The following is a 25,514-nucleotide window of genomic DNA, read 5'->3' on the forward strand; positions in this document are numbered from 1 at the left end:
GGGGAAGGGCTTTGTGGAGAAGGAGTGAAATTAGAGATGATTCTTTTTTTTTTTTTTTTTTTTGCCTTGAAAAGGCTGCTTCTGCAGCATATGGAGATTCCCAGGCTAGGGGTCTAATCGGAGCTGTAGCTGCTGGCCTACGCCAGAGCCACAGCAACTCGGGATCCAAGCTGCATCTGCAACCTACACCACAGCTCACGGCAACGCCGGATCCTTAACCCAATGAGCAAGGCCAGGGATCGAACCTGCAACCTCATGGTTCCTAGTCAGATTCGTTAATCACTGCACCATGGCGGGAACTCCTAGAGATGATGCTTTTTTCTTTCTCTTTTTTGGCCACACCCACGACATGCAGCAGTTTCCAGGCCAGGGATCTAACCCGAGCCACAGCAGTGACCCAGTCCGCTGCAGTCGCACCGCCAGATCTTTACCCCCGGCACCACAAGCCAACTCCTCAAGCTGACTCCTAAGGCAGAAGTAACCCTGGGAGGGAAGGCAGGGTGGGAACAGATGGCAGGGATTTCAGCTCAGGAGCCTGAGCTTTGGCGTCCACAGACCCACGTCAGATTCCAGCTTCCCCTCGCAAGCCGGGACTTCAGCTAGTCTCTTGGAGTCTCGGAACACCAGATTGCTTTCCTTACAATGGGGATACTCATGCTTTCCCTGAAATTTGACTGTATGGATTAGAGAGAACACATGTAATTGGCTTGCTCAGTTTGGGTACAAGATAAGCACTCCAACGGCAGCTTGTATTGCTGCAGACTTGACACAGGGATGGACCTGGTGTGTTCATGGAATATAACAGAAGACAGTTTGACTAGAACAGAGCGTTTGTGTGGAAGCATAAGAAGAGAGCCGGAAGGAGTTCCCGTTATGGCTCAGTGGAAACGAATCTGACTAGTATCCGTAAGGATGCAGTTTTGATCCCTGGCCTTGCTCAGTGGGTTAAAGATCCGGCATTGCTGTGAGCTGTGGTGTAGGTCACAGACACAGCTCGGATCTGGCATTGCTGCGGCTGTGGAATAGACCAGTGGCTACAGCTCCAATTGGACCCCTAGCCTGGGAACCTCCATATGCCATGGGTGCGGCCCTAAAAAGCAAAACAAAAAACAAACAAAAAAACCCATGGGCAGAGAACATGAATAGGCATTTTTCCAAAGAAAAACAGATGGCCAACAGGCACATGAAAACATCACTGTCATCAGGGGAATGCAAATCAAAATCACAGTGAAATAGCACCTCACATCTGTCAGAATGGCAACATGTGTTATCAAAAAGACGACGAGGAGTTCCCGTCGTGGCGCAGTGGTTAACGAATCCGACTAGGAACCATGAGGTCTCGGGTTCAGTCCCTGCCCTTGCTCAGTGGGTTAACGATCCGGCGTGGCCGTGAGCTGTGGTGTAGGTTGCAGACGCGGCTCGGATCCCGCGTTGCTGTGGCTCTGGCGTAGGCCGGTGGCTACAGCTCCGATTCAACTCCTAGCCTGGGAACCTCCATATGCCGCAGGAGGGGCCCAAGAAATAGCAACAACAACAACAACAACAAAAGACAAAAAGACAAAAGACAAAAAAAAAAAAAAAGACGACGAATAACAAGTATTAGGATGTGGAGAAAAAGAAACACGCATGGACTGTGGATGGCAATGAAAAGGGGTGTAACCACTATGGAAAAGAGTATGAAGATTCCTCAAAAAATTAAAAGTAGAACTATCATGGAATGCCACCCCTGGGTATTTACCCAAATAATACAAAAACACTCATCTGAGGAGTTCCCGTCGTGGCACAGTGGTTAACAAACCCGACTAGCATCCATGAGTATGCAGGTGGGATCCTTGGCCTCGCTCCTTGGGTTAAGGATCCAGCGTTGCCATGAGCTGTGGTGTAGGTCACAGATGCAGATTGGATCTGGCGTTGCTGTGGCTGTGGTGTAGGCCAGTGGCTACAGCTCCAATTGGACCCTAGCCTGGGAACCTCTATATGCCATGGGATCGGCCCTAAAAAGACAAAAAGACAAAAAACAAAACAAAACAAAAAAAAACCCACTAATTCGAAAAGATATGGACTGGACATTTGTGTGTTCATTGCAGCATTATTTACAATAGCCAAGATATGAAAGCAAACAGAAGGGCCCGTCAATGGATGAATGGACTAATACTCAGCCATAAAAAAGAATGAAATCTTACCATTTGTGACAACATGGATGGACTTGCAGGGTATCATACTAAGTGAAATAAGTCAGAGAAAGACAAATACTGTATGATTTCACTTGTATGTGGAATCTAAAGAACAGAACAAAACAGAAACAGACTCATGGTATACAGAGAAGAAATGGGTGGTTGCCAGAGGAGAGGAAGGTAGGGAGATGAATGAAACAGGTAAAGGAAATTAAGAGGTAAAAAAAGGAATTCCCGTCGTGGTGCAATGGTTAACAAATCCGACTAGGAACCATGAGGTTTCGGGTTCAGTCCCTGCCCTTGCTCAGTGGGTTAAGGATCTAGCGTTGCCGTGAGCTGTGGTGTAGGTTGCAGATGCGGCTTGGATCCCGAGTTGCTGTGGCTATGGCAAAAGGCCGGTGGCTACAGCTCTGATTTGACCCCCAGCTTGGGAACCTCCATATGCCGCCGGAAGTGGCCCCAGAAAAGGCAAAAAGACCAAAAAAAAAAAAAAAGGGTAAAAAAACCTTCCAGTTACAAAGCAAATGAGTCGCAGGGATGAAATGTACAGTGTGGGGAATATGATCAAGAATTATGTCTTTTCTTTGTATGGTGACAGACGGAAACTAGAATTATTGTGGCGATCATTTTGTGATGTAGAAATATCAAATCACTACATTGTATGCCAGAAACCAACACAGTGCTGTAGTTCAATTATACTTAAAAAAAAAAAAAAAAAACTATCAAATAAACTCTTAGAAATGAGATCAGATTTGTAGTTACCAAGAGGTGGGGGATGTGAGAAGGGGGAACTGGAGGAAGGTGGTCAAATGGTATAAACTTCCAGTTATAAGGGAAATAAACTACTAAGGCATCAAAAACTGAGCAGAAGATCTAAACAGGCAATTCTCCAAAGAAGACATACAGACGGCCAAAAAACACAAGAAAAAATGTTCAACATGACACATTATTTGAGAAATGCAAATCAAAACCACTATGAGGTACCACCTGACACCAGCCAGAATGGCCATCACCAAAAAGTCTACAAACAATAAACACTGGAGAGGGTGTGGAGAAAAGGAAAACCTATGACACTGCTGGTGGGACTGTAAATTGGTGCCACCACTGTGGAAAACAGTATGGAGATGCCTCAAAAAACAAACATAGAATTCTAATTTGATCCAGCAATCCCACTCCTGGGCATCTATCCAGAGAAAACCATGACTCAAAAAGACACATGTCCTCCGCTGTTCATTGCAGCACTCTATACAATAGCCGAGACATGGCAACAACCTAAATGTCCATCCACAGAGGCGTGGACCAAGAAGAGGTGGTACATATACACAACGGAATATCACTCACCCCTAAAAAGGAAAGAAATAATGGCATTTGCAGCAGCATGTATGGACATAGAAATTACCACGCTAAGTGAAGTTAATAAGACAATGAGACACCAACGTCATATGCTATCATTTATATGTGGAATCGAAAAAAAGGATACAATGAACTTTGCAGAACAGATACTGACTCACAGACGTTGAAAAACTTATGGTTTCTAAAGGATACAGGCTGGGGGAGAGCGGGATGGGCTGGGGGTTTGGGATGGAAAGGCTATCAGATTGGGTTGCCATGATCACTGCACAACCATAAACGCAATACAATTCACTGACCTAAAAAAATGAAGTTCTAGGGATGTGATGTACCACATGACGAATATAATTAACACGGCCGAATTTTATACATGAAAGTCATTACAGAGAGTACATCCAAAGAATTCCTATAACCCAGCAGGACACTATGGGGCCTTCCTGAGGCTGACTCTTCCCCCATCTCCCCTGCTTTACTCCTCTCCAAAGTGCCCGGGGAATAGTTATCTAATGCACACAGGCCCCAGGCCTAAGGATTGGCAACGCTACCTCTGCGACACTGCCCCGTTACCTCACCATCAACCAATCAGAGAATTGGGCACGGGCTGATCACATACCCTGGGACGCCCTTCCCTCAGCTCGCCTTTAAAAATGCTTTGCTGGGGAGTTCCTCCTGTGGCACATCAGGACCGGCAGGTTCGATTCCCTACCTGGCGAAGTGGGTTAAGGGATCCAGCATTGCCACAGCTGCAACTTTAGCACGGACTTGATCCCTAGCCCAGGAACTCCACATGCTGCAAAGCCATCAAACAATTTAAAAAAAAAATGTTTTGCTGGGAGTTCCCACTGTGGCAAAGTGGGTTAAGAACACAAACGCAGGAGTTTCTGCTGTGGTGCAACTGGATCGGCAGTGTCTTGTTTACTGTGGTAATCATATCATGAAATATGGAAGTCAACTCATTATGCCGTACACCTTAAACTTACATAGTGCTATGTGTCAATTACCTCCAAAGGAAACTAGAAGAAAAAATATACTTCAAAAAATGTTATTGGAGGAGTTCCCTTTGTGGCGCAGTGCTTAACGAATCCGACTAGGAACCATGAAGTTACAGGTTCGATCCCTGGCCTTACTCAGTGGGTTAAGGATCTGGTGTTGCCGTGAGCTGTGGTGTAGGTTGCAGACGCGGCTCGGATCCCGCATTTGCTGTGGCTCTGGTGTAGGCTGGCAGCTATAGTCCAATTCGACCCCTAGCCTGGAAACCTCCATATGCCATGGCGTGGCCCTAAAAAGACAAATGATAAAAAAAAATTAAAAATAAATAAAAATTAAAGTTAAAAAATGTTATTAGAGGAGTTCCCGTCGTGGCTCATTGGTTAACAAATCCGACCAGGAACCATGAGGTTGCAGGTTCGATCCCTGGCCTTGCTCAGTGGGTTAAGGATCCGGCGTTGCCGTGAGCTGTGGTATGGGTTGCAGATGTGGCTCAGATCCAGCGTTGCTGGTGTAGGCCGGCAGCTACAGCCCTGATTCGCCTGGGAGCCTCCATATGCCGCAGGTGAGGCCTTAAAAAGACAAAAAATTAATGTTATTGCAGTATAGTTGATTTACAATGTTGTGTTAGTTTCAGGTGTACAGCAAAGCGATTCAGATATATCTATATATATATCTGAATATATATCTATATATAGATATAGATATCCGGATCTGTCTATCTATCTATCCATCTAATCTCCATTCTTTTTCAGATTCTTTTCTCATACAGGTTATTACAGAATAATGAAAAGAGTTCCCTTTTTGGTTATCTGTTTTATACACAGCAGTGTGTATATCTTAATTCCATACTCCCAATGTATCTCTTCCCCTTTGTCTTTTTTTTTTTTTTTTTTTTTTTGTAGGGCCACCCCGTACCATATGGAAGTTCCCAAGCTAGGAGTCTATTGGAGCCGTAGCTGCCAGCCTACACCACAGCTCACGGCAATGCTGGATTCATGACCCACTGAGCAGGGCCAAGGATCGAACCCACATCCTCACAGATACTAGTCAGATTTATTTCCAATGCACCACAACGGGTACTCCCATTTCTCCTTTGTCTTGATCTCATTTCAAGAAAAAAAATATTTTTAAAATTATGTGCAATCATAAATAAATGTATTATAGCTATGCAGCAATGAGTATTAGGGTAATGCTAGTTCTGTGATAGAGAGAGAGAGAATTACACAATGGCTACTGTTTATTGAGTGATGGCAGGCACTTCATCAAGGGCTCTCTACGTGCTATTTAATATTCACAATGAACCCAAGGGGTAGGAATTTTACAAGTGAAGAATACGTTTAGAGAGATTTTCACCTGTCCGACACCATGTAGCCAAGGGTGCAAGCTAGAATTTTGAAACAGATCTCTCTGATGTCCCAGTGGAAACTTGACAACTACATTCTCCCATTTCACAGCCATTCCCACACCTCAGTGTACCTGGAAGCAAACGTCAAGATCCCAGCGACTCTCAGTGGATGTCTTTCTGGGAACTTTGGGACTTTCTTGACACGTATTTCTGGTTAAGATGGTTCAGTTTCTAAATATGATCTATAACTGATACATTACTTTTTATTATATTTTTATGCTGAAGCAATTGGCCGGAGAGCAGGAGTGACCCCAGACCAGTAAGATACTGCCACCTTGTGGCCCTTTTTGTAACAGCAGGCGGGTAATCCAACAGTGAGGCTTGATTGTCCGGGACAAAATTCTAACCACACCAGCCACTTTGCCACTCTTCTGCGGTCTTCTTACCGATACCATCATTTTGTGTCTCCAAATATAACATCAGGAATGAATCAACACATCAACATAAGAAAATGATAAGAACTAGAGACAAAATAGTAAAGTTATCCCCTCCTACTATTTGTTAGTAGTGACTCAACATTTCTGGGTTTGAAATTTTCTTATTTATAAAATGGGGACAGGAGGTTCCATTTGTGGCAGAGAGGTAACGAACATGACTAGCATCCATGAGGATGTGGGTTCCATCCCTGGCCTCACTCCGTGGGTTAAGGATCTGGCATTGTTGTGAGCTGTGGTGTAGGTTAAAGATGTGGCTTGGATCCTGCATGATTGTGGCTGTGGTGTAGGCCAGCAGCTGCAGCTCCAATTGGACCCCTAGCCTGAGAACTTCCATATGCTGCAGCCCTAAAAAGTGAAAAAAAAAAAAAAAAAGAGCGGGGAAAATGGTCATTTTGTAGTATTGTTTTAAAACAAAATTAAAACATAAAGATCCTTGCATACATAGAAAATTGGAACTGGAGATTTTTCAGAATAACCAAAAATACTGGAAATTCTAAACAGAAAAAAAAAATTCCCTAGTATGGGGGTTCCTGTTGTGGTGCAGTGGAAACGAATCCGACTAATATTGATGAGGTTGCAGGTTCAATCCATGGCCTTGCTCAGTGGGTTGGGGAGTCATTGTTCCCGTGAGCTATGGTGTGGGTCACAGACATGGCTCAGATCCCGAGTGCTGTGGCTGTGGTACAGGCAGGCAGCTGAAGCTCCGATTAAAAAAAAAAAAATCCCTGGAGTTCCCGTCGTGGCGCAGTGGTTAACAAATCCAACTAGGAACCATGAGGTTGCGGGTTCGGTCCCTGCCCTTGCTCAGTGGGTTAACAATCCGGCGTTGCCGTGAGCTGTGGTGTAGGTTGCAGACGCGGCTCGGATCCTGTGTTGCTGTGGCTCTGGCGTAGGGCAGTGGCTACAGCTCCGATTCGACCCCTAGCCTGGGAAACTCCATATGCCACGGGAGCGGCCCAAAGAAATAGCAAAAAGAAAAAAAAAAAAAAATCCCTGATGCAAATAAATGTGAAGTAAAGTACTGATTACGGATAACATTCATAGGAGAAAGTAAACTAGCTGGAGACTTCGAGAGGACAAACATCTGATCACCCACTTCAAAGCATGGCCAGCTCAGGGCGAGGGTGTGTGACTACGAAGCAGACCGCATCCTTGGCGGGGCAGTATGGATGATGAAATTGCACAGCCTCGGGAGTCACATGGACCTGGGTTCTCAGAGACTGAATATGTAAATGGATGATGGCCAGACCATATAAAAACAGAACTCTGACCGACAACCTGCAACCAGCCAGGAAGCGAAACCACAACCACTGCCGCCATCTGTCCCAAACTGCCAGGACTTGGTCAGTAACTTTCAGCTTTCCTAATTTTTGCCACCATTTTGAACTTAGGACTAACCAGAGAAAGCCAGATCTGCTTCCCAAACCAGTCACATAGGTTGGCCAGCTTCTAATTAACTTGCCCCACGCTTCCCCATGCCAGCTTCCAATAGGGTACACTGAAGCCCTTTCTTCTTTTCATTATAAAGCTTCACCATTCCCCTGCCTGCCTTTGAGGGTCTGCCAAACCCAAGTGATGTTAGCTGATTTCCTTACTATACCACACTCTAAATAAATTGTCGGCTTATTTATATATATATATATATATATATATATATGTAAAGATCCTGGCAAATTGTGGCCATTTGACAAATGTTAGTTCTTCACTTCCTTCTCCTCTATGGTAGTGTTTCTCCCTTTCCTTGATTTCTAAGCTCTTCCCACTTAAGATGCCCTGTCTTCTGTTTTCTATTTACTTTCCTAAGTATTTCCCCACAGTTCTTTCTGACTCCATCCTACCCCACCCCTCACACACTTAAAATAGTGTCCATTAGTTGACCCTCATCTGGGTAAGGTCAGAATGAGTGAGCCTCTCTACCTTACCCAGATGACCATTGTTGCGAGACATGTTTTTATAATATTTTCTTAGCCTCTTTGCTGAAAACTCCATCTTGTCCTTCCTTACTTTTGTCCCGTCTTCCTGCTTGAGAAACAGTCACGGTGACTGTAAATGACTTCAGCTTAAGAACAAAGACCTAAAGGCATGGGTTATTTGCGGGGTCAGCTGAAAGAGGACATAATACATTGGTCTAGGCACTCCGGACCAGTGCAGATTGGCACGCCATTTGCACAAGCATGATATGTCCCCTAAAGAATAAGAGAAAGAGGAACCTCATGGCCAAGCGGTTTATGAGTGGTCATTAACAGAATATGCATTAGAAAAGAGAACCAAGGTGCAAACCTAGGCACCCAGGGTTGCCACAAGTAAGCATGCCTTTTGCAAAAGCACAGTGAGGACTCTGAAATGCTATGCATAGATAGCTAACTCAAATGCTAATGATTCTTAAATGCCTAAAGTTTAGAGGAAAAAGTTTAACCATTTACCAGCTAAGTGACTTTTAAAATAATAATAAAAAAAAAAACCTATACCCTGCACCTACAACCCCCTTTTCGCTTGACGTAATCCTCCAGAGCACAATAAAAGCAGTGTGGTTTCTTGAGGCAGGGCTCTTGGTCCCTGAGACCTTGAGTCCCCCGGTTCCCACCTTTACTTAAGATAAATGTCTCTGTGTCTTGTTTTATGTTAACTTTTTTTCCTTAAGTTCCACAGCACCCGTTCTTCAGCCCCATCCTGCTGAGCTGGTCTCGGCAGACCATCCTTCCACTTCAGCATTTGTGCTGTTGTGGGTATTTCAAAGCAAAACATCCCCCACTGGGTTGCACTGAGCAGGTTTCCCATCACTAACAGCATTTTATGGTCCTCAGTCTGGTACCATCGGATTCCGCTTACCCCTTGCCTGGGATCTTCTCACTCCAGCCCAAGGAGACCTGACACCCCCACCTCACCTCCGTCCTGAACTCACTCCCCATCATGCTGCCACTCACTCACCCCCTCTTCCCTGGCCTCCTCCCATTGGCTGCTCCCTTTGACTGAAAGGCTGTTGTGGATATTCACATGGTCTAATTTCCTATTTCTGTAAATTTCTGCTCAAATATCACTTTATTCGAGACAACTTCCTTGACGTTCTGTATAAATATATACAAATAGCACAAACACACAAAAGACGCCCCTGTAACTTTCCATTCCCTTTACTACGCTACCTCGTTTTAATTCATTGCACCTCTTACCACCCACCATGTACTAGAGCAAAGGTGAATGAGTTGGTAGCTTCTTAAAGTGTTCTTCTGTGCGAGGCCAAGGTTCACTAGTGGGGCATTGGGTAACAGCAGATTATTCCTGGAAACATTAATTATTATATATGTTAGTTGGTGATAACACATGTCAGATAAAGCTCTTTGTGCCCATTTTCTATTTCTGCTGTTGCCCCTCCTAAGCATTTAATCTATCTTCCCCTCCATATATCATAGAATTTCTGCTTCTTTGTTTTCCTCTGGCATTTATCATTTAGGATATGGAATTCTAAATCCAGAGTTTGTGAAAGGGCTTCAAAGGAGCCATGAATAACTTCAGATTACTGGTAGGTTTTGGAAGTATGTTCGTTTTCTGGGACAAGTGTCCATGACATTGATAAAATTCAAAGGGTCTCTTACCCCTCCCACCAAAAAAAAGTTCAAAACCCTATACTTAAGAATGACAGCACCGCATTTCCCTAACTTAATATGCATCATATTTAATCATTCTTTAATATTACCCTCTCTTTCTCAACAGACAAACACCAAGAGTAAAGGGGTATATTTATTCATTGCTAGCATACTGGCTGGAACCTAACTGATTCTCAATAAATGCTTGTGGAATGAGTGGAGACTCCATGATGATAAGCGCCTAGGAAATAGCCATTCTGTGCATAGTCTTGATTGAGCAAGACTTGCTCTGGGGTAGGGTGTGTTGATAGATCCTGTTAGAGTCTGCTCACCATCTAGAGATAAGGGGAAAATTATTCTACTGAAAAACACAAATCTCACTTTTAACACAGTCACAATATACACTGTTAAGAGAAGCTGAGTAGAAATGAAATAGCTAGTTGGGTATCAGAAAGGGAACAGTGAATGGGAAGTTAGGTGGAATGAAATTCAGAAAGAGGCAGTTCCCATAACTAGAATTCAAAGAGTTTATAGTCTTGGCAAGAATCAGGTTTGTCCAGTTAAATCCAACGCTAGAAACTTAGGCATATGTTCAAACCACCAGTGCCATCATTAGAGACAGAAGGAAGTTGAAAAACCATTAGCTGAGGTTGATACGTCTAACAGATTAGGTATAATGAAAGGGATTTCTGGCATATGTGTACTAATCTCGTTTTAAACTTTATTTTTCTTTCTTTTTTTATTTTTTGCTTTTTAGGGCCGTACCCCAGGGCATACGGAGGTTCCTGGGCAAAGGGTCAAATCGGAGCTACAGCCATCATCAGCCTGTGCCACAGCCTCAGCCACAGCAACGCCAGATCTGAGCCACGTCTGCAAACTACACCACAGCCCATGGCAATGCCGGATCCTTAACCACTGAGCAAGGCCAGGGATCGAACCCACAACCTCATGGTTCCTAGTCGGATTCATTTCTGCTGCCACAATGGGAACTCCTAATTTTTAAAAAAATACAGGAGTTCCCGCCGTGACACAGTGGGTTAAGAATCTGACTTGTGGGAGTTCCCGTTGTGGCTCAACAGGTTAGGAACCCAACTAGTATCCATGAGGATGCGAGTTCAATCCCTGGCCTCAGTCAGTGGGTTAAGGATCTGGCATTGCCACAAGCTGTGGTATAGACCAGCAGCTGCAGCTCTGATTTTTGTTTTGTTTTGTTTTGTTTTGTTGTGTTGTTTTTTTTTGTTGTTGTTGTTGTTGTTTTTGGCTTTTTGCTATCTCTTTGGGCCGCTCCCGCAGCACATGGAGGTTCCCAGGCTAGGGGTCTAATCAGAGCTGTAGTCACCGGCCTATGCCAGAGCCACAGCAACACGGGATCCGAGCCACGTCTGCAACCTACACCACAGCTCATGGCAACGCCGGATCCTTAACCCACTGAGCAAGGGCAGGGACCGAACCCACAACCTCATGGTTCCTAGTCGGATTCGTTAACCACTGCGCCACGACGAGAACTCCTGCAGCTCTGATTTGACCCCTAGCCTGGGAACCTCCATATGCCACACCTGTGGCCCTTGGGGGGAAAAATGGAATATTCGTCATAACGAATGAGCTAATATTAATGTTAATATTAGCTAAAGTCCATATTTTATTCATATTTCTTTAATTTTTACCTGATGTCCTTTAGCTGTCCCAGGATCCCTTCCAAGATACTACATTACATTAGTCATCATATCTCCTTAAGTGGCTCTTGGTTATGACAGTTTATCAGACTCCTCTTATTTTTTATGACCTTGACGGGTTTTTTGTTTTGTTTTGTTTGTCTTTTGTTTTTTTCAGGGCCGCACTTGTGGCATGTGGAGGTTCCCAGGCTAGGGGGTCTAATCAGAGATCCAAGCCTCATCTGCAACCTACACCACAAGGGATCCGAGCCTCATCTGCAACTTACACCACAGCTCATGGCAACGCCAGATCCATAACCCACTGAGGGAAGCCAGGGATCGAACCTGCAACCTCATGATTACTAGTTGGATTCATTTCCCTGTGCCATAATGGGAACTCCTGACTTAGATAATGTTTATCACCTTTCTCCACTGCAAAGTTTCCCTTTCCCATCCTCCCCTCTCCTCCTTCTCCACCCCCACCTTTCCAGACTATTCTCTTTAAATGGAAGTCGAGGAGTTCCCTGGTGGCTCAGCAGGTTAAGGATCCAGCCTTGTCGCTGCTGTGGCTCAGGTCACTACTGTGTCTCAGGTTTGAGCCCTAGCCCAGAAACTTCTGCATGATGCAGGCACAGCACCCACCCCCACAAAAAAGAAAGTCAATATCCACAACCCACACTTAACAAGTGAGGAGCTATGCCCAACCTCCTCAAAGGCAGAGTATCTAGATAAATTATTTGGATTCCTCTGCACTGGAGATTTTTATATTCTCTCCCTTTTATTTATTCAATTATTTATTTATGTACATCAGTATGGCTTTTTGGATATTTAATTTATACTTTGAGTTATAACCTAATACTACTTTATTATATTGCTTAAATGGTCTAGCTTTGGCTGGCTCTTTCACCCTTTCAGTTGGCTACTGTGTTCCTTTGACATAGCTCCATCTTTTTTTTTTTTCCAAGGACTTTCTTACTTTCTGGCAATACAAGACTTTCTGGCACTGCAAATGTTCTTGCATATTTTCTACCTCGATCCTTGAATCAGCCATTTCTCCAAGGAGCCCTGGTTCCTTTTATTAAAGAACAGAACGAGAGGAATTCCCACTATGGTGCAGTGGGATTGGCAGGCGTCTTGGGAGCATGGGGGATGCAGGTCTGATCCGGTGTTGCAGTGGATTAAAGGTCCGATATGGCTCAGATCTGATTCTTGGCCTGGGGAACTCCATAAGCCACGGGGCAGTCAAAAACAGGGAAAAAACAGAAAATAACAGAATTAGAAACTAAGATCTGGGAACTAGGTGCACTCATGGCTATTGGGGTGTCCTACCTTCCAGGCCTCCCGGTTGACAGAGGAAGGAAGTGCAGGTGTGTATACTAACCCATACAATACACATATCTATAAACATTATGAATGCAACCATCCGTAGCTATATTAATCTCCAACTGTAATTCATTACCACGTGGATCTGCCCAGCCTCTTCTTCTTGACAGTCTGCAACTCCCACTCCACCATCCATTTACTTAATTGTTCAGTTCCAGTCTGTAAATATGGAATTCAGAATTCGTAACTTATACCCCAATGGGTTCGTGACTTTTTCAACTAGAGTACAGTGTACTAGAGACAGTTCCTTTGGCATTTAATTTTATAGACTCCACTCACTTCCAAAGTTACTTAAGTCAGTACCCTTTCTCCCACCCCTTCAGGGAGGTTGTTTCATATAATACAGTTAGATTATTTTATCCGTTTTTTTGTCTTTTTTTTTTTTAGGGCCACACCTGCAGCATATGGAGCTTCCCAGGCTAGGGGTCAAATCAGAGCTGTAGCTGCCGGCCACAGCCACAGCCACAGCCATGCCAGATCCGAGCCTCGTCTGTGACCTACACCATAGCTCACAGCAAAGCCACATCCTTAACCCACTGAGCAAGGCTAGGGATTGAACCTGCATCCTCATGGATGCTGGTCAGATCCATTTCTGCTGAGCCACAACAGGAAGTCCTATTTTGTCCCATTTTTTATTCCATCTTGGGATCCTCTAATCTCCTAAATTACTTTAAAATCTGCATATATTAATTTATGGGGTTTATGCACAATATCATACATCCATCATTACAGTATTATACAAAATGGTTTCACTACCGTAAAATATCCTCTGTGCTTTATCTCTTCGGCCCTCCTCCCCCACTGAATCCTTACTGATCTCTACAAATCCATTTTCTGTTTTTGTAGTTTTGTCTTTTCTAAAATATCCTGTAAAAAAATCATAGTTTGCAGCCCTTCAGACCTGATTCACTTAGCAATATACCTTCAACATTCATCCATGTCTTTGCTTAGCTTGTTAGCCCATCTCTTTATTTTTCCTTTTTTGGATGCCCCTAGGCATATGGAGTCCTGGGCCAGGGATCAGATTCAAGCTGCAGGTGCAACCAAAGCTGCAGCTGCAGCAATGCCAATTATGAACCCACTGTGCCAGGCCGGGGATTGAACCTGTGTCCCAGAGCTCCCCAGACACCACAGATCCCATTGCACCTCAAAAGGAACTCTGATAGCTCATCTCTTTTTTCCAAAAAAAAAGGTTTTCTTTTAATTGTAGTAGAATATATGTAACAAAAAATTTACCATCTTAACCATTTTTAAGTTTACAGCTTAGTGGTACTAAATATACTAAAAAATATATACATTCATATTATTGTGCAATCCACCATCCATCTCCAGAACTCTCAACATCTTGCAAAACAAAACATCATCTTGCAAAACTATGCCCATTAAACAATAACTCACCATTCCTCCTTCCCCCAGTCCTAGAAGTCACCACCATTCTGCAAGCTCTATGAATTAAGGCTATTCTAGGTCCCCCATGAGTAGAATTTTACAGTATTTGTCTTTTTATGACTAGCGTATTTCACTTAACACAATGTCCTCAGGGTTCATCCAACTTACAGCATATATCAGAATCTCCTCCCTTCTTAAGGCCGAATAATATTCCATTGTATGCAAATACTACATTTTGCTTATCCTTTCATCTGTCAATGGACATTTGGGTTGCTTCCATCTTTTGGCTATTATGAGTCGCTCATCCCTTTTTCTCACTGAATAGAATTCCACTGAATGGGTGTTTCTATCTAGTTTGACTTTGCCTTTTTTTTTTCCAACTGCAGCCCTTTTACCTTGCGACAGAGGCATGAATCCCTGGAGGCTAAGCTGAAGGCTGACCTAAATGGCAGAGACCATGACCTTCTCCTTTCATTTTTTTAATATGATTTTTATTTTTTCCATTACAGTTGATTTATAGTGTTCTGTCAATTCCTACTGTACAGCAAAGTGACCCAGTCATACATATATATTATTTTTCTCACATTATCCTCCATCATGTTCCATCACAAGTGACTAGATATAGTTCCCTGTGTTATACAGCATGATCTCATTGCTTATTCACTCCAAATGCTATCATTTGCATATATTAACCCCAAACTCCCAGTCCATCCCCCTCCCTCTCTCTCCCCCTTGGCAACCCCAAGTCTGTTCTTCAAGTCTGTGAGTTTCTTTTCTGTGGAAAGTTTCATTTGTGCCATATATTAGATTCCAGATATAAGTGAAATCATATGGCATTTGTCTTTCTGACTTACTTCACCTAGTATGAGTCTCTAGTTCCATCCATGTTGCTGCAAATGGCACTATTTCATTCTTTTTTATGGCTGAGTAATATTCCATTGTGTATATATACCACATCTTATTAATCCATTCATCTGTTGACGTACATTTGGGTTGTTCCCATGTCTTGGCTATTGTGAACAGTGCTGCAATGAACATATGGGTGCATGTATCTTTTTCAATAAAAGTTTTACCCGGATATATGCCTAAGAGTGGAATTGCTGGGTCATATTATAGCATTATATTCAGTTTTCTGAAGTACCTCAGTACTGTTTTCTGCAGTGGTTGTACCAATTTACATTCCCACCAACAGTGTAGGAGGTTTCCTTTTCTCCACATCTTCTCCAGCAATTGTTATTTCTTGACTTGTTAATGATGGCCATTCTGAGAGGTATGAGGTGATAATTCATAGTAGTTTTGATTTGCATTTCTCTAATAATTAGTGATGTTGAGCATTTTTTCATGTGCTCGTTGGCAATCTGCATATTTTCTTTGGAGAAATATCTAGTCAAGTCTTTTGCCCATTTTTCAATTGGGTTGTTGGGCTGTTTTTTGTTTTGTTTTTGTTTGTGTGTTGCTGTTGAGTTGTGTAAGTTGTTTATATATTTTAGAGATTAAGCCCTTGTCAGTTCCATCATTTGAAACTATTTTCTCCCATTCTGTAGGTTGTCTTTTTGGGTTTTTTATGGTTTCCTTTGCTGTGCAAAAGCTTGCCAATTTGATTAGGTTCCATTGGTTTATATTTGCTTTTATTTCTGTTGCTTTGGGAGATCTCCTCTTTGATAACAGCTCACATCCTTGAGCCAGGCCTGGGGACTCAGGCCTCTCTTAGGATGGCTCCTTTCCTAAGGTGCTTCAGGAGCTACATATAAATAGAGTCCTGATAATTCTGCTCTATCAATGCTTAAGTCCTAAGGACTTCAGTATAGGCTCCAGCTGGAACCCCTGCTAGATATAGAAAATGGACAAACCAGGAGTCACTTCATAGTGGCTGTTATGAACCAAATTGTGTGCCCCCCCCCCCCCGACCCCACTCACAATTCACATGTTGAAGCCCTAACCCCAGTATGATGGTATTTGGAGGTAGGTTAACAACAATACTTACAACAACAATAACTTTTAGGTTACATGATGTAAGAAGGCTGGAGCCCTAATCCAGTAGGACTGCCACCCCTTTAAGAGCAGAAGACACCTTGGAGATCCTGTTGTGGCCCAACGGGTTAAGAGCCCGACTAGCATCCATGAGGAGATGGGTTCTATCCCTGGCCTTGCTCAATGGGTTAAGGATCTGGCATTGCCGCAAGCTGCAGCATATATCAAAGATGCAGCTCAGATCTGGTATTGCCATGGCTGTGGTGTAGGCTGGCAGCCGCAGCTCTGATTTGACTCCTGGCCTGGGAAATTCCATATGGTGCAGGTGTAGCCGGAAAAGAAAAGAAAAGAAACTAAATTTGATCAAACATTTAAATGTAGCTAACAGAAATGCAAGGGATAGAGAAGAAAGTTAAATTACACCATGTAGAAGCAATTGTCAAATCCAGAACGTAGGACGTTTTACAGAATAAACGACATGATTTCTCCAATAAAGCAACAATACACAGAGGGGAAGCAGAGATTGTTATCAACTAAAGAAAATTAAAAGGTACAACAACTTTTTTTTCCAGCTTTTTAGGACCACACCCACGGCATACGGAGGTTTCCAGGCTAGGGGCTGAATCAAAGCTACAGCTGCTGGCCTATACCACAGCCACAGCAACACAGGATCCCAGCCACATCTGCGACCTACACCACAGCTCATGGCATTGCCAGATCCTTAACCACTGAGCAAGGCCAGAGATCGAACCCGTGTCCCCATGGATACTAGTCGGATTCGTTTCGGCTGAGCCACAATGGGAATTCCAAAAGGTACAAAAATTTTTAAAGTATGGGATTTGATTGGATCTTAAACCAATTACCAAAGACATGCTTTTAGTCAACTGGAGAAATTTGAATTTGGAATGTTATTTAGGAATTATTGTTAATTTGTTATAGTGATAATGACATAGTGGTTACTTTTTTTTTTTGGGCCACATCCACAGACGTCTCTGGGCTAGAGATGGAAACCAGGCCACAGCAGTGACAGTGCTGGATCCTTTAATCACTAGGCCACCAGGGAACTCCCACAGGGGTTACTCTTTTCAAAAAATACTTTCACCAACTAGAGATGCAGACCAGTTATGTGCACAAGGACATTTCAGTTGGGTTTCAGCAGAAAACAATAGCACAATCAAATCAGGTTATTTTAAAAGGATCCTTTTCAAAGATGTTAGGAAGGCTGTAAGGAAATTAGAAGGGATAACACGGTCCCCCTGGACTAGCAACGACAACAACTGTTACCACCCCTAGAACTAGGGATGAGGAAAGGGTGTAGGTATCAGAACCAGAGGAGAGAGAACTCTATGAAGAGAAGCTGTGGCATTTGGTAGGATACACCTGGCTGCAACAAACCCTCAGAAAGGGCGCCAGAGGAATAGTGCCTTAAGGCATTAAGTTCCATCTCCTGATGATGCTCCCCATTGGCAGAACCCAACTGGATGCTACTGAGTAAGGAAGTCCTTTACCTGCATTCTGTAAAGGAAAGCCTCAAGGGAATCAGAGCAGGGGTGAGAGGTAGAGAAAGAGTGGACTCAGAGGGGACACAGGAGTTACCCAGCAAAAATCACAAGATGTGTAGAATTTGCTTTGGAATACTCCAGCCTCTTCCCCACCAAAACTTGGGAGAATAAATGAAACAAAATTGGCAAAGTAGGAATAATTATTGGAGAGTTGAGTGAAAACTATATAGGAATTCACTATCCTATTCCCTCTACTTTTGTAGATATTAGGAAATTTTCATAATTAAGAGTTTAAAAATTATTTAGTCCCTAAAGCATAAACTGGAATTTAATTGTTTAATGTATATCATACTCTTTCCTGGTAGTTGAAATTCTTAAAATCCTCTATCCAAGGCCTCTTTTTCCTGGTATTAAGAAATATGGGGAGTTCCCGTCGTGGCGCAGTGGTTAACGAATCAGACTAGGAACCATGAGGTTGAGGGTTCGATCCCTGCCCTTGCTCAGTGGGTTAAGGATCCGGCGTTGCCGTGAGCTGTGGTGTAGGTTGCAGACGCGGCTTGGATCCTGCGTTGCTGTGGCTCTGGCGTAGGCTGGTGGCTACAGCTCCGATTAGACACCTAGCCTGGGAACCTCCATATGCTGTGGGAGTGGCCCAAGAAAAGGCAAAAAGACAAAAAAAAAAAAAAAAAGAAAGAAATATGGAAGGGCATTCCTGTTGTGGTGCAGCAGAAATGAATCCAACTAGTATCTGTGAGGGTGCGGGTTCGATCCCTGGTCTCCCTCAGTGGGTAGGGGTTCCGGCATTGCTGTAGCTGTGGTGTAGGCAGGCATCTGCAGTTTTGATTCGACCCCTAGCCTGGGAACTTCCCTAAGCCACAGATGGGGCCCTAAAAAGTGGGGAAAAAAAAAAAAGAGGAGTTCCCGTCATGGCGCAGTGGAAACAAATCTGAGGATTTGGGTTTGATCCCCGGCCTCGCTCAGTGGGTTGGGGATCTGGAATTGCTGTGAGCTGTGGTGTAGGTCACAGTCATGGCTCCGATCTGACATTGCTGTGACTGTGGCGTAGGCCGGCAGCTATAGCTCTGATTGGATCCCTAGTCTTAGACCCTCTATATGCTGCCGGTTCGGCCCTAAAAAGAAAAAAAAAGGAGGGGAAGTCAAATTAGTAAATAGAAGAGTTCCCGTCGTGGCACAGTGGTTAACGAATCTGACAAGGAACCACGAGGTTGTGGGTTCGATCTCTGGCCTTGCTCAGTGGGTTAAGGATCTGGCGTTGCTGTGAGCTGTGGTGTAGGTTACAGACAAGGCTTGGATCCTGCATTGCTGCGGCTGTGGCGTAGGCTGGTGGCTACATCTCCGATTTGACTCCTATCCTGGGAACCTCCATATGCCACAGGAGCAGCCCTCAAAAGGCAAAAAGACAAAAAAAAAAAAAAAAAAAAAAGTAAATAGCATGAAATCAGAGCAAAAGGAGAACAATTCTAGACAGCTTTTTCAAACAAGCCAACTTCCATAAAAATCTGATCTTATTCATTATATGCTGATTCAATTAGCCTAAATTTAAAGGATTGGTGACGCCCTAGAATAGTTTACCTGCACTCTTCCTCTTTCACCATATTAGATATTTTCTCTACTTTTTTCTTTTTTCTTTTTAGGGCCACACCTGTGGCATATGGAAGTTCCTGGGCTAGGGGTTGAATAGGAGCTGCAGCTGCAGGCCAATACCACAGCCTCAGCAACTCAGGGTCCAAGTCCCATCTGCAGCCTACACCACTGAGATTCTTCACCCACTGAGTGAGGCCAGGGATGTTCATAACTGCATCCTCATGGATACTATGTCAGATTCTTAACCCACTGAGCCACAACAAGAAATCCTTCTCTATCTAAAAAAAAATTTTTTTATAGCCACCACCACGGCATATAGAAGTTCCTGGGCCAGGGATTGACTCCTGGACCACAGCTGCAATAACACTGGGTCCTTTAACCCACTGTGCTGGGCCTGAGGATTGAACCTGCACCTCTGCAGTGACTTGAGCTGTGACAGTTGATCCTTAACCCACTGTGCCACCGAAGGAACTCCTCTATTTTTTTTTTCATCTTCTCTGGACCTATGTAAAATGAAGCTAATAATATCCAATGTTTGGCACACAGTAGTGCTCAATAAGTATCACATATTGTTATAAGATTGGGTTATTGAGGCAGGCTGTGTCTTATTAATGTTTGCTGCTCAACAAAATTTTTTTTTTTTTCAATTTTTGGCCATGGTTTGCAGTGGCTTGATGTGGGAATCTCATTTCCCAGATGAATCCGGGCCAAAGCAGTGAAAGCTCTGAGTCCTGACGACTAAACCACCAGGGAATTCCCAACAAATTGTTGTTGTTGTTGTTGTTGTTGTTGTTGTTGTTGCTATTTCTTAGGCCGCACCCGCGGCATATGGAGGTTCCCAGGCTAGGGGTCGAATCGGAGCTGCAGCCACCGGCCTACGCCAGAGCCACAGCAACGCGGGATCCGAGTCGCGTCTGCAACCTACACCACAGCTCACGGCAACGCCGGATCGTTAACCCACTGAGCAAGGGCAGGGACTGAACCCGAAACCTCATGGTTCCTAGTCGGATTCATTAACCACAGCGCCACGACGGGAACTCCCCAACAAATTTTTTTTAACTAAAATTAGAATTAACAGGAAGAAAGACTACCTTTGATAGCATGTCACTGAGGTAAGTGCAAAAAAACTTCACAAAAATTTGATTATACCTGATAGAGCACCCGATAAATATCTTCCATTGTAGGGTCCATCAATTGCAACCTTGAGACCTCACTAGAATTATGTGGGTTCCATCTCCAATAGAAAGTAGTGTATAAGACAATGGTATCATATGGTCATATTTAAATAATTCATGCCAAAGATTATAGAGATAGTCACATTATAAATTCAGACTTCACTGCTAAGCATCACCACTCAAGATAATTTGTAATAGTTACACAACTTTGTGAATATAATAAAACTGATAGGGAGAGAGGAGGACAGCTACACAGGTAGTTGCAGAAGTCCCAGGAGGGGACCACGGATAGAGAGGAGGGAACTCTGGGAGACGACTGGAAGTCAACGGTGGCTCAAGAAAGCCATCAGAACGTTGTGGAACGAAGCAGCCTTGCTGCTTAACTATAAAACCGTAAGCAAAAGCCAGAGGAACGCCTCAGGTCATTCAGGGAAAGAGAAAATGAGGCCTGCGTTCAAGTTCAGCAAGATGATGATCCTTAGGACCAGGGACGGGAATGGAAGGGAAAGATGACATTCCAAAGCAGGACACCCTCACCACAGGCAAACCTGAGCTGATCTGACCTCTTTCAGCACATGCTCCCCTTCTGCTGATCTGATGAATAAGCGCCAGGACAGTCCTAGTTTGACCTCATAGAGTCAAATACTCTCTCAACCTATATGAAGCAGGAGCTAGCGATGGAAGCCTGACGGTGAATCTCAAGAGTGAGGAAGAAGGTGGTCTTTCTCAACCCCCACTTTCCTTGGATTATAAAAATGGAGTCTACCTAATCCTCCGGGGAGAGCCTGCTTACCTGACTCTCTCACAAGCATCTTATCTTTTTTTTTTTTTAGGGCCACAGCTGCAGCACATGGAGGTTCCCAGCCTAGGGGTGGAACTGGAGGTACAGCTGCCAGCCTATGTCACAGCCACAGCAGTGCCAGGTCCAAGTTGTGTCTTCGACCTACACCACAGCTCTCAGCAATGCCGGATCATTAACCCACTGAGAGAGGCCAGGGATCAAATGCATAATAATATCATGGTTTCTAGTCGGATTCGTTTCCATGCACCACGATGGGAACTCCTTTTTTTCTTCTTCTTTTTTTTAACAAGCGTCTTATCTTAATAAATCTATTTCTTGCCTATCGCTTTGTCTCTCACTGAATTCCTTCTGTGCAGAGACACAAAGAACCTGAGCCTCAGTAAGTCCACATACCAAATGAGTGGTTTTAATTAAAAAACTGAGGATTCAAGTCCCAATCTGCGTTTTGTCTGAGTTTGAATCAGATGTTTTGGTTTTAAAGCCACTAAATTGTACACTTTTAAAGGGTAAATTTTAGGGAGTTCCTGTCGTGGCGCAGTGGAGAGGAATCCGACTAGGAACCATGAGGCTGTGGGTTCAGTCCCTGGCCTTGCTCAGTGGGTTGAGGATCCGGCACTGCCATGAGTTGTGGTGAGGTCGAAGACGAGGCTTGGTTCTGGCCTTGCTGTGGTGTAGGCCAGCAGCTGTAGCTCCAATAAGACCCCTAGCCTGGGAACCTCCACATGCCGTGGGTTTGGCCCTAAAAAGCAAAAAAAAAAAAAAAAAAAAAAAAAACCCAAACAAACAAAAAAAATAAAGGGTACATTTTATGGTATATGAATATCTCAATTTTTAAAAATTGTAATAGCTCTTTACTACAAAGCACTTCATCTGTATTGTCTCATTCAATTTTCACAACAGAGTTCCTGCTGTGGTGCAGTGGGTTAAGAACCTGACTGCAGCAGCTCAGGTGGCTACAGAGGTATGGATTCAATCCCGAGCCTGGTGCAGTGGGTTAAAAGGTCCAATATTGCAGCAGTTAATGCACAGGTCACAGCTGCGACTTGAATTCAATCCCTGGCCTGGGAACTTCCATATGCCATGGGTTCAGCCTTTATAAAAAAAAAAAAAAGAATCTCTGCAACAAAACCTGAAAATAGTTATTAACTGTACTATACTATCATGATTAGGAAATTGAAACTCAGAGAAGTTTAATGATTTAATGATTTCCTCAAAGTCTCACAGTTTGTGCAGAGTAAGATGCAAACTTTCATTTCCAAACGCTAAACCCAGTGTTTTTACCAAACCTAGTATTACGTACTTCCTGCTTGTCAGAAATAGGCTATCTCTGGGATATCTAGAAGCAAAGTGGTTAAAATGGGGTCAAAGTTGCAGGAAAAGCCAGACTCTTCTAATTTTCCCAACCTAACTAAGAATTGTTCTTCCTCAAGAAGACATTGGTCTTGCGACTGGAATTTTGATTTTGTTTTGTTTTTGTCTTTTTGAGGCAGCACCTGCGGCATATGGAGGTTCCCAGACCAGGTGTCTAATCAGAGCTGTAGCCGCTGGCCTATGCCACAGCCACAGCAACGCAGGAGCCGAGCTGCATCTGTGACCTACACCACATGGCAACGCCAGATCCTTAACCCACTGAGCAAGGCCAGGGATCGAAACTGCAACCTCATGGCTCCTAGTCGGATTCGTTTCTGGTGCACCATGACAGGAACTCTGGGATTGGAATTTTGAGATCTGGGTTTGCAAGATGCAGCTCTGTCACCCATATGAACAAATACTTTTGCTGAAGGAAATAGGGTGAATTAATTGGAGATTTCTTGTTTCTCAAAAGAGATTAATCTATGTTATGTGAAATACCCAATCACAAGTAATAATTTGGCTTATTTTGGTCTTGTTCTTTAACTGAAACCATGCCCAAAGTTCACTTAATGACAATGTATAGTATAATGTTATTGAAATTTCTAATCAAAGCTCCCAAGACTAGTTTTCTACATGGCTCTTGCTAGTAAAATTGTCAGCAAAGTAGTCAACAAAACATATTCACACTAATCTTCAAGAGACTTCTAGTAAAGGGGAGCCAAGAATGGGTTACATACACTCAGAGGACTGATTTAAAAGCAACCACCTGCAATAGCAGCCAGATCAAAATATAATTTTGTTTTGGCCCCACCCACAGCATCTGGAAGTTTCCAAGCCAGGAATCCAATCCTCACCACAGAAGCAACCCCAGCCACTGTTGTGACAGCCTTGGATCTTTAACCTGCTAAGCCACAGGGGACATCTCAAGACATAGTTTCAATGTACTCTAAATTCTTTCCCAGAGAGGCACCAACACAGAAAAAAAGGGAAGGATTTCATCTCTCTATATATTTTGTGTGGTTTCTGAAAGAATTTTTTTTTAATTCAGAGAATGTCTATTGGCACTACAGAAAACTTGGACATTTTAAAGAGAACTTTCATTAATTATGAAAGGACAAACTGACATTGTGGAGGAAAGCTGAGAATCAGCAAAAACACCTTCCAAGTTCTCTGTCACCTGAAGTTCAGGCTAATTGTTCCGCTCATTTTTGTTCCTCTTTTCTGTCCATCCAGCCCTAAGAAATGTGGACTTGTGGTCAACAGAGCCTGGCAGAGGCAGGACTGAGGCTGGAGAATACTGTGGCATTTGGACTCCTGACTCCCTGAAACCAGGTAGGGCCCTGTGGGGCTCCCGGGTATAGGCCTTTCTGTACCCCCAATTCTTGATTTTAGGGGATAAGCTTCAGCCTCCATGACCTTCCCTGAGTTCCATAGGGCAAGCTCAGACAGTTGCTAATCAGGGAAAGAAGGGGATGCAGCCACCAGGGAGGAACAGCCTAGAAACAACAGTGCAGCCTTGGGGCAAGGTCCCAGTTCCTCTTCTAGGAATATACACAACAATATCTTTGAACCCTTCTGCAGAACTAAAACTCCCAACAAAAACCAGGGATGGAGAACCACCAGAGGCAGTCCTGGGGCCACCAAACACCAACTCTCATGGAGAAGGAAAGCTTGCATCTAGACTGATCCTCATCTGTGGCCCTGTTTTCAGCTCCCAAATTACAAAACCACTTCCTAATCTCTCCCAAGGGAGGGCACAGTTTTTAGGGCATTAGTCTGCTGTGGCCTCCCTTGCCTGGCAAAGCAACAAAGGTATTTTTTTTTCTCCTTCACCCCAAACTGCCTCTGCATTTCTGTTCGGCACTGGCAACTCTCTCACTAAACCACAACCCCTACCCCATTAACACAAAGCAACTCCTAGGAGTGAGGAGTGAGGAATCTCAAGCCTTCCCTCCCAGCTGCACAGACAATGGGCCACCCCAGATGGGCGGGCTGTTGGGAGGGGTGGCACGACCTGCCCTTTGGACTCGAAGCTAGCACTTACCCAGCACTTCCTGTCTGCTAGTCTCTGTGCAATGAGCCTTTCATGCTCTTTAAAACAAATCGATGAGGCAGGCGGGTCATGCAACCCTAATCTATTCGATTAAACGTTACAGGCAGGCGAAGTAAACTAAGGCTCAGGAGACCAGCTGCAGGCGCTTCACACAAGCGCTCTCAAGTCTACTCTCGCTAAAGCCCCCCCACCCCGGCCTGCTCCACCCCTCCCCCACCCTGGCTTTGCCGCTGCACCTCCGTCACTTCCCGTCTTCTCAGTTGCCCCATAAATTAAAAACGAGGTGGCTGGCCGAAATGATCTTTAGGGGTCTTTCCAGCTTGACCGTTTTACAGTTTGAGGGCAGGGAAGCAAAACCCTCAAGGTTCGTTCTTCAAAGCACCTGCTGAAGCGCAGCGGACTCGAGCCTGCCGGCTCTGCGCTGGGGCACAGGGAGACCGGCGTCTTCGCGGGTCTGTCCCCAGGCAAACCTCTGCGCCTGGGCGCCGGGCTGCCGCGCGCATGCGCAGTGGCCCCGGGCGCGCGCCGTCCCTCCGCTCCCTGCCCCACCCGCGCCTGCTTCCAGTCCGTGAGGGAAGCGAGGGTATGTGCGTGTCCGGCTCCGGCTGACCGTTGGCCCCCTCCTCTAGAGCCGTCGCAGAGCTTTCCTCGCCTCCCCTCCTCCCCGGCTCTGGTAACAACACCCCAGCACA

At 44.3% G+C, this 25,514-nt stretch overlaps 1 long non-coding RNA gene across 2 annotated transcripts in view; it reads right to left on the minus strand.

The window, feature by feature from the left end:
• LOC106504821 overlaps positions 1 to 25,029 on the minus strand; it is a 48,002-nt gene extending 22,973 nt beyond the window's left edge. Inside the window, exons 1-2 of one of the 2 annotated variants that reach the window (XR_002335547.1) lie at positions 24,814 to 25,029; positions 13,049 to 13,131 (exon numbers count right to left, since the gene is read on the minus strand). This is a non-coding gene — a long non-coding RNA (uncharacterized LOC106504821). The remainder of the gene's footprint in view (positions 1 to 13,048; positions 13,132 to 24,813) is intronic. The other variant, XR_002335548.1, reaches the window with a different exon arrangement.

The sequence above is a fragment of the Sus scrofa genome, chromosome 9 (assembly GCF_000003025.6).
Source record: "Sus scrofa isolate TJ Tabasco breed Duroc chromosome 9, Sscrofa11.1, whole genome shotgun sequence".
Classification (NCBI taxonomy): Eukaryota; Metazoa; Chordata; class Mammalia; order Artiodactyla; family Suidae; genus Sus; species Sus scrofa.